This window comes from Budorcas taxicolor, chromosome 19, assembly GCF_023091745.1.
Source record: "Budorcas taxicolor isolate Tak-1 chromosome 19, Takin1.1, whole genome shotgun sequence".
Taxonomy (NCBI): domain Eukaryota; kingdom Metazoa; phylum Chordata; class Mammalia; order Artiodactyla; family Bovidae; genus Budorcas; species Budorcas taxicolor.
Window position 1 is genome coordinate 45,809,054 of NC_068928.1, and position 13,364 is coordinate 45,822,417.

Genomic DNA, 13,364 nt, shown 5'->3' on the forward strand with positions numbered 1-13,364 from the left:
GCAGCTTACCATGATCCGGACCTAGATTTAAACACCTGTGTGTATGTGCTCAGTCACTAAGTCATGTCCAGCTCTTCTTCAACTGCACGGACTGTAGCCCATCAGGTTCCTCTGTCTATTAAAAGCTTGCCATTTCCTAGGTTGTTGCTACAAACACAATTTATACAGGGTAATAAAAGATAAAACATTATGTGTCTAAACCCATACCTAACAGAGATGTGATGGAAAAGGAGAAAGGGAACACCTGATCACTTATATTTAATAATTAACGTCACCAAAAATGTTTAAATTATAATCAGGTCACTGCTAAGTTACTTACTGGATGGAACATTACAACCCTAAAACTCATTTCTCTATACTTTATTTTCTTTTTAATGGCCACACTGCGTGGGCACTTAAGGGATCTTCATTCCCTGACCATGGACTGAACCTGGGGCCATAGCAGTGAAAGCATCAAGTCCTAACCCCTGGACTGCCAAAGAAGTCCCTATAACTTTATTCTAATAAGGTAAAACATTCTAGTTGCCAGATGACACTGGGCTGTCAGCACAGTGGTTATCTTCTCTTTTTTAAAATCAAAAATAAGAAAACAGAAACATCTACGTGCCCTTCATCATTTAATGAAGGATTAAAAAAAAAAAAACCCTCTTTGTAATCCTTATTCCAAAGCTACAAAACTGCTCACACTAAACAGATTGGGTCCTACAGTCCCAAACGGTAAGGCCAGGATTCGCGAATGGATGCAGCTAACTCAGCTTCTCCACTGATAACCTCCAAGATGCAATTCACAGGTTGGGCAGTGCAGTGCTCAGACGATTCATTCATGCAACGCGTATCTACTAAGTGCCATCACTTTGCCAGCAGTGACGATGACAGACAGGACACAGCCCCTCCTCTCAGAGAACTGGGAAACTAGCTGTCTGGAGAAGGCAAAGCCTGGGTACCGTCTGTGTCAGTTACTGCTGTTACTACACCTCCCTGCTATTAAAGAATTAGGAAGAGTATGTTTCTAGAACAGGGTAGCACTTTAAAAGGTGGTCATTTTAAACAGTGGCAGCTGTTTGTGTGAAGATTTAGAGGCAAAAGAACAAGGTGTCCAGAAGGAATTGCAAGCAGTTGAGTGATATTGAGTGCAGAGCTCAGGAAGGAGTAGAGGAGACGACCTGGGCCAAGGGCCTGGGTGCTTGGTTTGAACTCCACCTCGAAAGCCAAGTAAGCAATGGGGAGGAGACATACGGTCCTATAAAGAGACCATTTAGCTCTGGGGAAAATCCACTTGCAAATCATAGGTATATGGATGTGAGACTCATACAGTGTGAGACATAAACTTAACCTAAGTTTCCCTCAGGAACTACATAGGCTAAGAGGAGAGAAGGCCAAGACAAGGCAAACACTGACTGAAAGAGACAAATGTCTGCACAGAAACTGAGAAGGAACAGCCAGAGCCAACAGCGATGACAGAATGAGCCAGCACGCAGACCATTCGTACTTCACTGGGTCAGGCACTCACCTACATGCTTTTCATGTATTAATTCATTTCCTCTTCATGACAGTCCTGGAAGGTTAAGTGCCATCATTTTTACTATTTTCCCATTTTTCAGATGAGGTAGCTGAGGCACGGAGAGAGGCACAAAGTACGTGCAGAGCTGAAATCTGAATCTAAAGGACTCACTCCAGAGACCATGTTCTGTATCACGGCTCTACAATGCCTTTCAAAAAACAAGAAGCAGGAGGGACCACCACCACCATAGCCAGGGAGAACAATGGTCCATGGCATCAAAACCCACAAGGAGGCCTCAGAAAATCAGGACAGAAAGGGATGCCTCCGTAAGGGCAGGTGCAGTGGAGCACACCGGAAGAAGCTAGACAAACACTTCACTGGCAAAGGGACCAGCAACTGCAGTTGAAGAGCTCCGTGTTTGTAAAGAGTGAGAGACTTGAGTGTGTTTAGAAGCTGATGGACAAGAGCCAACAGGGGATGGGAGGGTAAAAATAGGTTGGGAAAAGGGACAAATGACAGACAGAGGTCTCTATGAGGAGGAAAAAATAGCTCGAGAGACCAGAGAGGTGGCCTTAGTATGAGAAGAAACAAAGACAGAGGTAGGGTGGGCCCAAGAAGGGTCTCTTCCCCACAGGCTCTGTGGAAAAAGGTTTTCTCTGTAAGCAAGGGAGCTGCCTAACTTCTGAAGAACCCTCCACAATAAGATGCTTTTAGAATTGTAGCATTATATGCGTTGATTCTTTTACTCCTGTTTCCACTCTTATCCAGCTGTCTCATTAAACTACGATCTGGGTGGCAAACAGGTCACAAGATGATTTCGAAGCAAGAAAAAAATCTAGCAAAAACTAAAATCACTAGCTTGTTCAGAACCAAAATATAATTCTTTAAAAAGATAGTATTTTTCTATTTCTTGAAGTCAAGTATGTAAGTATCTTCTCTGAGCTTCCAGAACTTACGATGGCTACCCTCTTTGTTCTCAATGCCCAGAGCTGCTCTCCTGCTCACGACTTGACTTCTCTCCCCAGCTCTGCCTCGGCATGGTCAGCACCCTCTCTGGCCTAGTCAAATGGCCCTTCCTCCCCCAGTCCAAACAATTACCCAACACGTCCTCTCAGGACAGGTAGACAGGAGAAGGAATTGGGGAACTAGCCTCTGATGACAATTAACAGAGCAATTCCATAGCACGTATTTATCAAAAGTAGTCCCAGACCACCATAAAAAGCTGAGGAAAGTAATGGACTCTTCCTCTCCATGAAATGCACACAAGCAAAATCACACAATTGCATTAGATGCTCAAAAAGCCATCACTTTTCACGTATTTTATCCATAGAATACTTGGTTGGATAAATACTGGAGCAAGATGGCTCACTCTAGCCATCATCAAAGGTCTATTCACCTTCCCTGGCAAATAATTTATACAAGTTTAGTTTGCTGATATCCTAACCTCCCGGAGAAAGAAGGCATTAAAATAGAAGGGAGAGCTGCTGGAGGCTGGAGCAAGGCCAGTAACAGCCAGATATTAAGGTAGGCGATCAAGAAAGTAGATTAATCAGACAAAAGAGTATGAAGACTGGCCCAAGAGTATGAAATATATGCACACACTACTCCATGAATACAGTTTACCTTACAACCTGCAAAGACACATTATATCTCAGCACAGTACAGTTAGGATGTACATAGGGAAAATCTTCTGTAATTCTGAATTATTATTAAAAATAAAATTTTGCACAGGGTGCTTTCTTAAGGAGGCAGAAAAGCATGTAATGTCTATTAGAAAATTTTTCAAAACTTTCACAGTATTAATATGAGTTTCATGAGAGGAAACCATCAAACAAAAGGGTGTAACTGGCCTGCAGAGAAAGATTTTGAAACAAAATAGTAGCCAGACCATCATGTGTCTATACGCTGTGTCACAAAGGTTGAACTTTACCCTCAAGACAAACAGGAGGGGAATGGAAGCAGAGGGCGGGCCACATCAACTGGGCCACAGAAGGAACTTCCTCAAGGTCCTGCTCTCTCTGGAATGACCCATACTGTCCATTCCCAAAAGAAGTCAAATGTTGGAGGATAACCATGCCTGTTTCTTCAAATATGGCATCTGACTGAAGATAAAACATCTCTCTATTTACACAGACAAGGAGGTGTTCATTTGAGACAGGTACCTGGGCCTAATTCTTACGTAGTAAGCAAACCCCAAGGTTTCATCAATTTCCACAAAGGACGAGACGTGCAGAGAAGACTTGACCTTTGACCTTAATCTTTCAAATCGGAATTTTACTGATAGCTGAACAAAAAGAATATTACCACCTTCTAAAGTGTCAATTTTATATAAATCTAAAGTCTCAACAACAAAAATCTAGATATTAAAGACAAATAAGATAAACAAGGTCCTACTCTATAGCACAGGGAACTATATATCCAATACCCTGCAATAAATATTAATTGAAAAAAATCTGAAAGTGATTCAGTTATATATCACTTTGCTATACACCAGAAACTAACAACCTTGTAAATAACTATACTTCAATAAAAATAAATAAAAGGACAAATATATGAGACACTTAAAGAAATAATCTACTTCTTTAAATCATGTGACCAATTTGCACCCAAATTTTCATTTCCTATGTATAAGTGTTGGAGGTCTGCTACCCTTGATGAATAACATTAGTCTATGGGGCTGTCAAGGCTAAAGGATGCTGTTATGAGTTGAATGGTGTTCCCCAACCCTCAAGAAGATATTCTGGACTCCTAACTCTGCGTACCTCAGAATGTGACCATAGTTGGAGAAAGAGTCTTTACAGAGATAACCAAGTTAAAATGAGGTGATTAGAATGTGCCCTAATCCAATATGACTGCTGTCCTTTTAAAAAGGAGAATTTTTGAACAAAAGAGGTACATACACATAGAGAACTTTGTGCAAAGACTGGAGTTATGTGGCTAAAAGCCAAAGATGTACCAGATGCTAGAGTAAAGGCCTGGAAGACATCCTGCCCAAGGGCCCTCAGATGGGAATGCCCCTGCCCTCAGACTTCTAGCCTGCAGAGCTCAGAGACAATACACGTCTGTTGTTTAAGCCACTTACTTCGTGCCACTTTGTTATGGCAGCCCTAGCAAACAGATGTCATGAAGAAAATTAGTAGCTCATGTTTACTGAGCACATACCAAGTGTTATTCTAAGCACTTCGCATCAACAAACTCATTTAGTTGTTACAAAATCCACCCCAGGATCTAGATACTATAATTATACCCTTTTCACAGATGAAGACACCAGGTCTCTAAGAGGATAAAAAACTTGCCCAGCAGCAGACAGAGCCCCCAGTATGACCACTAGCTATAAGGAACTATGATTTATAGTCATTATTTTAATAGCAGCGGCAGTCACTAAGCCAAACATATGTATTTCACAGATATAATATACACAACAATTGTCTGAAGTACATGTTCATTTTTGCTTCCAATACAAAGCAGAACCCTGAATCTCCAAGACATTTTCTTAAAATTTCTTAAAATCGCCCCACATCTCACAACCAAGAATGTGACAGTGAATCTAACTGCCAACTTGAGGAAATAAACAATGAAAATCCTTTTTTACTAACGCTTTAAGTGCAAGTGAAAATTTTTAATGTCTGACCTTGCAATTCAATACTAGAAATCTAAATCTATAAATTCAAAATCCTTCAAGATCCCAGCAGAAAACAGGCCCTAGATTACACTATCCCTTGTCTACACATCCCTTCAACTGTTCAAGCGCTGTCTGCTCTCTCATCTGTGATCCCTTGACTTTTCTCTAACTTCTAGACACAGGAGAAAAAAAGATATAAGGACTGAGATACTGCTTTTTAAGTTGTTCTTTTTTTAATTTAATTAAATTTGTATTTAATTTTTAAATTTTGATACCAACATCAGAAAGTGTGAAAAAATAAAATACAGTGAGAAGTCTCCTTCCCGCTCTGTCCTCTACCCGCCCAGTGCCTAGACATCACAGGCAACCAACGTCACCACTTTCTTGATTACTCTTCTAAAGTGATTTTTTTATGCATATACAACAAGCCAATATAAATTGTCTTTTCTCCCTTTTTTTTTTTCAAAAAAAAACAAAAAAAAAACCACACAATACATATCACACACACTGCTCTGCATCTTGCTTTAAGCAACTGTGTAACTTGTGGATCTTTACATAGCCTTTTGAATCATTTTAATTGCATCCTTCTGTCAAGAATACTTTTTACTTGCATTCATTATAGTTCAGTCTAGTACACAAAGCACCAGCACACAAGGCTACCAGCAGTCCCTGAGAGGTACCTGAAATGACTGATGGTGGACCCATGACACACCAAAGGCCTTGTGTCTCTTCGCTCCATCTCATCTTCACTTTTTTGTCCAATCCCCCTCCTCTCTGCTCTTCTATTTCACCCATGCCCATGCCCTAACCCTGACAACTGGACCTGAAAACATCAAATATCCCTGATACTGCTTAGTCATGGCTAGCACTGAAAAAGCTGCAGACCCCTGAGAGAAAGAGAACGGGATAAATAATTTCCATGGGAACTAATTAACAAGAGTGCCTTCAACTGATGAGTTTTTCGGGGAGTTAGATTTCCTTTATGTTATTTATGTTTCCTTTGGTGCTTTGGTTCTTAAAAAGGGAAAACATTAGCACTATTTTCTACCAGCCTGGGAACATAAATAAATACACACTGGGGTCTAACGTTTGAGTAATGCCTACAGAACTAGAGTTCATTTTGAAATAAAATAATCAGAAACAAAGTGTAAGAACTATAGAAAATTAATATTTTGGCTCCAAAGTATACATACATTTTAATTAACCCAGTTTTTACTTAAAAATAAGTAATTGCAACCTGAAAACACATCTCAGAAACATTTTAAAGCTATTCACAATGGAAAAAAAGAATAAAGTTCTCTCTCCCTTTTTTATTTTCCATCCTGCAAATTCAATGATATCCTGTTCTGCTCACCAAGAAAGTGCCTTTATCCCCCTTGCCCAGCTTAAATACCACAGTTTTTAAGGTTTTTTTCAAGTCATAAAAGGAGGAGGAAAATGTTAACAAATAAAAAATTTGTTCAGACTCAGAAGAGGTCCTCAACTGATCAAAGGATTAAATTAAGGCAGTCACATAACTACATTCTTAAGTAGTTAACAGGTGGTAACTCAGTCTGGAGTACTGACTTCACTGTCTATTCCTATCATGCCAGAGACCTTTGGTGCAACTTCAAGGATTACTGTAGAACTTACCCAAGTTCCGAGACTTAGAGGTAAAATGTCATATGTAAAAAAGCAGGCCTCTGTATATCTAATCCATTTTTAGAACCAAAATGACTATGAAATAAAAATCTAATATACTGATCCCCAGTTCCTCGGGTTTCTAGTTGTTCTTGAGTCGCCAAGTTGTGTCCAACTCTTTGCGACTTCAGGGACTATACATAGTCCACCAGGCTCCTCTTTTCATGGAATTTCCCAGTATTCTTATACTGGAGTGGGTTGCCATTTCCTTCTCCAGGGGATCTTCTTTACCCAGAGATGGAACCGGAGTCTCCTGCCTTGGCAGGAGGATTCTTTACCACTGAGCTACTAGTGAAGCCCAGGGAACTAGTACCTGTTGACATCCCCTGGTCTGCTTCCTAAAGATAACAGAGGCCACCGGTTCCTGGCACTAAACACCCAATACCAAAGAGGAATATTCTTGTACAAGGTCCTCCAGTTCCTACGGGTTCAGGACTTCTGGCGGGGTTCCCCACGCAACGCCACCAACTCTACAGGGAGAATGGCTGGAAAAACTGAGTCCCTCTGACTTCCTTTACAGTAATATAGGAACTCCTCAGCCAACAATAGCAGCTGGAACATAAATGAAGATGCGAACTCAGTCTACATTTACCTAAAAATTTCCCGCAATCCAAGTGTTTAGTTTACACAGACTGCATTAATACCTGACGTATTCACTGCATTAATTTGGAATTCCACAGGGCAGGTTAACAGACAATAATCTAACTACGTTAGTATTTAGCTCTGAAGGAAGTCACCTGTACCATCCAGTGAAGCTTGTGGGGGGCTTCCATTACTCCTTATCCTTCCCCATCCTTCCTCCCTCCCATTTTCCTCCCTGCATGTATCTTAAGCTATATCTTCTGTTTAGTCTTTCTTAATGGAGAGAGTTTCCTGGCCATTTAAGTACAAGAAACTGGAAGTAGCCAAGAGAAAGGAGAACAACCACATCACTGGGAGCTTTTTCATGTAAAGATCGTGTTCTCACACTGCCCCCAAAGAGGTTTATCTTGTGAGGTGAAATATGGCACAAAGTGCTACCTGTTGAGAAAAATAGCACAAATTTGCATGCAAAGGACTAGGGAATAGCAGGAAAACTCCCACAAAGCTACAGATATAAACAAACAGGTCTTAGAATGTTCTAAACATCAATCAAGTTTCAGAGTAAATAAATGGCTAGTGACACATCTTCTGTAACACATGAATCAGCTACAGATTTGCAAGAGTGGGACACACCCTATTACCTATGATGATACTAAAGGACCTGTTTGAAAGTGGACCCGGCTGTCTGAACTGCCAGCCCATCCTACTGAGACTGGAACAGAATTTTACAACGGTGTGGGGTTGTCATAATTTAAAGCTAAAAAATAAACACATCATTATCATGAAAGTTAATTTGAGAACTTCATTAATATTTTAACACCAATAATAAGGACAGGAGGAATACAAAGGAGTAACCAATCAGTTCTACGAGGCAAACACAAGGGAAAGAAATGTTAGGTAAGACGGTTGAAAAACTGCAAATTCAAAAACTAAAAAAACCTCAATTCTAAAAAATAATAATAATAAAACGAGACCTTTATAATTAAAAAAAAAAAACCACACACACATCTTACCTTAAGAGGCATCCAAGTAGCATTCATAGTGTCAGGAGTAGTTCAGGCAATAATACTCAGAAACGAGCAAGAATGGAGTCTTAGTAATTCCCCAGCCACCAAGTATGAGAAGGTAGGAAAATTTTTTGTTTCAAAAAGGTATCTGAAAAAGAGAGGACTTTCATTTAGACTAAAAATAATCCCAAAATAAGCATATAGTTTAAACTATCAGGACAGATTCAAAGTACTATTTGCCTCACCATTTTTAAAAAATGTAGAAAATAACTGTTCCTTTTGGAGGACAAATGTGTGTGGTGTACGTTTCTCCACAGGTATGAAGAAATATATTTCTCCATAAAATTGGATTAAATGTGTAACACATATTTCAGATAATATAAAATTGCTTATTAGAATTATTTCTCAAATAGAAAAATGATTGTCCAGGGTTACTTCATAAACACTATTAAAAAGTGATTTTTTTATCTGATCACTAAAAAATGCCCTTGCCACATTTAGTTTTAATAAATTAAACCCTCTCTGATTATTTTGATTGTCCTAAATTTTCTTGAGTTTAAGTTGCAGAGCCCATTCTATGTGGAAAAATAATAGCCATTCTTGACTGAAATGCTACAAATAAAAGACCCTTCTTTCCTAGAAATCTTTAATAAAAGGCCAAACAATTTTGAGCCAAGTTTGTGTGGAGGTAGGAGGATGGATTAAATGACCTCTTGTAGGATTCGTGCTCCCGTCCTAGGCCTGAATGAAAATTCCAGCTTAACCAGTTACTGCTTCGCTTAAAATGGAGGCTTGCCCGATTAGGGACAAAATAACAGCACCCACCTCTGTAAAATAAATTTTTAAAAATTCAAAGCCTACAGTACCCTCATTTTTAAGAAAAATTAAAAAAAAAACCTCTGGAGTGGATTTGTTCTTGCTATGCGTTTGTCACTTCGGCGTCGAAGACTTGGCATCACTTTCCTTAAGCTCGTCGGATTTTTTTTTTTTTGGTGGGGGGAGGGTTGGGGGGAGTTTGACTTCTGACCCAAGTCCGGGAAGGATTTAAGAGCCCCTCCATAATCCCCAACGCAAGAGCTAAGGGGCGAAGAGAAAGGGGAGAGCCCGAGTTCCCACCCCTCCCCCCACCCTAGACCCCAGTCCCAAACCGACCCCCCTTCCCGCAGTGAGGCGACTCCTTCTGCCCCAAACCCATTGTTAGGGAGGGGGCGTAAGGGAGAGGGGGCTCAGGGCAGGGCGCCGGCGGCCGTTGCTCCGCTCGCTTCTGGAAGGGGGCGGCCCGCGGGATGCAGCTTCCCTTCCTCTCCGCGTCGGTCCGTCCCACCTCGGCTCGGCCTGGCGCCCCGGGCTGGGCTCGGCGCCCCCGGCCCCGGGCCCGGCCCGGCCCGCCCCCCGAGTACCAGGCCCCCGACCCCTCTGCCCGCAGCCCGAGGCCCAGGCCTGCGGGTGGGCGCGGGGCGAGGGTCCCTATGCCCCACACACGCGTCCCCGCTCCCCCAGCCCAGTCGCTTCCAGGGCCCTCGGCGGCGCCCGCTCCCCGGGCCCGTCGGCCCCCCGCCTCCCGGCCAGGCCACCCCCTCGGGCTCCCGCCGTTGGGGCCGCCTCCCCTTCCCCACCATCACCCCTACCGACTCGTGCCCCCACCCCCCGGGGCCCCAGTGCCAACGGCGGCTCCCCCGGCCCCCGGACCTACCTGCACAGCTCAACCAAGCCTAGAAGTGGGGGCGGGGAATCTTCCGCCCTCCTCTATCTCTCATTGGCCCTTCCGGGGGACATAGGTATCTCTATTGGCTGGCGGCGAATGTCCGTCAGAGTGGTGGGGCGGGACAGAAGGGGAGAGGGATGCTGGTGCCTTGGCGTCTCTGTCTCTGTGTATCTCGCTGTCTCTGTCTCGGAGCTTGGAAATGAGAGACATTTGGATGAGAGGACTGGAAATGGGCCTCAGGTGGCAGAAATAGAAACAGGGATCCTGGCAGAGCTTCCCGCAAGTCTGTCACTCCGAACCCCCTACCTAAGTCCCCTTTAGATCCTCTTCCCCATCACCCCCAACCCCGGCCCCTCACCCTTGTAGGTTCTTCATCCAGGAAGCGTTGTGAAGAAAACTCGAGGCCGGAAGGCCACAGAGGGAGATTTTATATATGTATATAAAATACACATATACAAATACTTATATAGAAAGTCAACCAGATATAAGGTCACAAGGGCCTGGAGAGGAAAGGACACACATCTGAGATATAGCCAAAATAAAGAATAAAAAAATCTCTCTAAGAGCTGGTAACGTGGTTTCCTTCTGGGAGGGGAGTTGAGGGGATCAGGTGTGAGGAAGACTTACATTTCACTGTATATCCTTCTGTATCTTTTGATTTTAAAGGTTTTGATTTTTTCCTTTTTTTTTTTTAAAATTACGTGGCTTAATTTTAAAATAACTATAAGGTGGCAAAACCAGGGGCACAGTTAAAATGGTGGTCCGGACAAAGAGGGACAGCATGAAGACTTGGTGAGGAATTTTAGTTTTTAGTATGTTCATTTCCAGATAGCAGGGGTAAAACCAAGTAGAAGTGTTCAGGGAAAACTGCAGTTATGGAATTCAGGAGGGGGTGGATAATCTGAGGAGATGATAGAGTTCTTCACATAATATGGCAATCAGTGACATGCTAAAGGATGAACTCCCCATAGAAACAGAAAAAGACATCCACAGTAAAGTAAGGCGGGTGAACAGAAACAGAAAGATGGTTGATGAGATAAGAAAAACAAATAGTGAAGAGGTATGAAAGTTAACGGAGGAAGGGTCTCTGGAAAAATAAAACAATAAAACTATGAGAACCTCACAGATGGTACGACTCATTTCAGGGACCCTCTTTAGCCTTATGCAATAAGAATGAGAGCTTGCTATACACCTGAAACTAACAACATTGTAAATCAACTATACTTCAATTAAAAAAAATTTTTTTTAATTAAAAAACCAAGAGCAAAAGCCAAGAGAATACTAAAAAAGCAGAGTTCTTAACTTTTTCATACCATGTACCCTTCTAAGAATGTTTTTAAATATATAACAAATATACCCAGAAACTCAAAGGAACAAATTATATTAAAATACAATTTTTAGAATATTTTTAAAGTATAACACAGTGGTATATGTGCTTTATATTAAATCCATTAAATACTAAGATCTAGTGGCGAGCCTAAAGACCACCATAATTCTGAGGTAGTAAATGAGTAAAAATAATATTTCAAGATATCCACAAAAACCATCATAAGAAAACACCTGTGATTTCTACTGGTGACAAGATCACAGGTACTGATAACACTACTTGGTTTGTTATCTCCATTTATAGTTGAGGGAAATACTAATTTTCTGTTGGACTTTAGCAAAAATAAAGGTACATTACTTTTCCTTATCCAAGTTCATGGATTTCCTAATCTATGGATTTCAGGTTAAGAAACCCAATTTGAAATCATCCCCTCCACACACCCACGCAGGGATGTGACCCTGCTTCCCTCTTCCCCACCTGTGTCTCTCTTACCCTTCCCCACTTGCTCCAAGCACCCTCTAGTTCCCAGTCCTGCCTGAAGATGTCTGACATCTAAGAATAGGGGTGGTGAGCGAGGGTTGCAGGAAAGATATACGTATACACTTTGCCTGTCTTCAAAAAATGAGAGAGAGAAAGCTGTGAGGTATATTGCAGGTCGAAAAAGATGGGGAAAACAGCATCATTCATTACCAAGAGGAAAAACAAATAACAAAAAGAAAATATCTTTTTATCAATTAAGAAAGAATCTTTGAATTTACTAATATTGTTCAAGTCAACCCTAGAAAACATCTGCAATTCAATATCTATTCGATAATTCTGTAAAATAAGGCAAAAAACAATACCTACCTCCTAGGGGTTTCATGAGGATTAACTTAGTTAATACGTAAAATGAATTGAAAATAGTGCCTGACACAGGCTAAACCCTCAATTTTAAACTATCTCTATCATTATATTTGATGTCTTATTTTCAAGAACATTCCATGAAATTTTCTGGTAAGATTATTTGTATTAATGACTTCAGTTCAGTTCAGTTCAGTCGCTCAGTCGTGTCCAACTCTTTGCGACCCCATGAATCACAGCACGCCAGGCCTCCCTGTCCATCACCAACTCCCGGAGTTCACTCAGACTCATGTCCGTCGAGTCAGTGATGCCATCCAGCCATCTCATTCTCTGTCGTCCCCTTCTCCTCCTGCCCTCAATCCCTCCCAGCATCAGAGTCTTTTCCAATGAGTCAACTCTTCGCATGAGGTGGCCAAAGTACTGGAGTTTCAGCTTTAGCATCTTCCTTCCAAAGAACACCAAGGGCTGATCTCCTTCAGAATGGACTGGTTGGATCTCCTTGCAGTCCAAGGGACTCTCAAGAGTCTTCTCCAACACCACAGTAGCAAATTAAGAGTGATAAGTTTAGCCCAGACTCCTGCTTTTCATTTAAATGCTGCAAAGTTAGAATATTCCACTTTTTCCAGTTACATTTTCATCCCTCTAGGGGGACATAGCCTCAGTGCCTCTTTAAAGGGATTGTAAAGTTGGGGAAAAAAAGGTCTGGCAACTCATGTTACAAAGGGCTAATTTCCATAATGCTGTTTATAAAGACTTCCTACAAATGAATAAATAAAGCCTAACAATTGTTATACACTGCTGGTGGGAGCATAAACTGGTACAGCAACTTTGGAAAAGACTTTGATACAATCTAATAAAAGTTAAGTATAAATACTCTATGGGAACAGTTTGACTACTACATGCATATTTAGGAAATACAGAATTTTAAGGGTCAGGATGACTGTACAAGAATATTCATAGCAGCATTGTTCCTCAGTGACACAGAGAAAGGAAACATCCCAAATGTCTACCAAGCATAAAATGACTAAATTGCAATATATTTGTACAATGAAAACTAATGAATTATGGTTATATTCAACAACACAAATAATTTTTTACAA

At 41.4% G+C, this 13,364-nt stretch overlaps 1 protein-coding gene across 2 annotated transcripts in view; it reads right to left on the reverse strand.

Moving 5' to 3' along the window:
* KANSL1 (KAT8 regulatory NSL complex subunit 1) overlaps positions 1-8,540 on the reverse strand; it is a 165,978-nt gene extending 157,438 nt beyond the window's left edge. For both annotated transcript variants that reach the window (XM_052657700.1, XM_052657698.1), the window contains exon 1: positions 8,399-8,540. The gene's annotated coding sequence lies outside the window, so the exon portion shown is untranslated. The remainder of the gene's footprint in view (positions 1-8,398) is intronic.
* Positions 8,541-13,364: the final 4,824 nt, after the last annotated feature.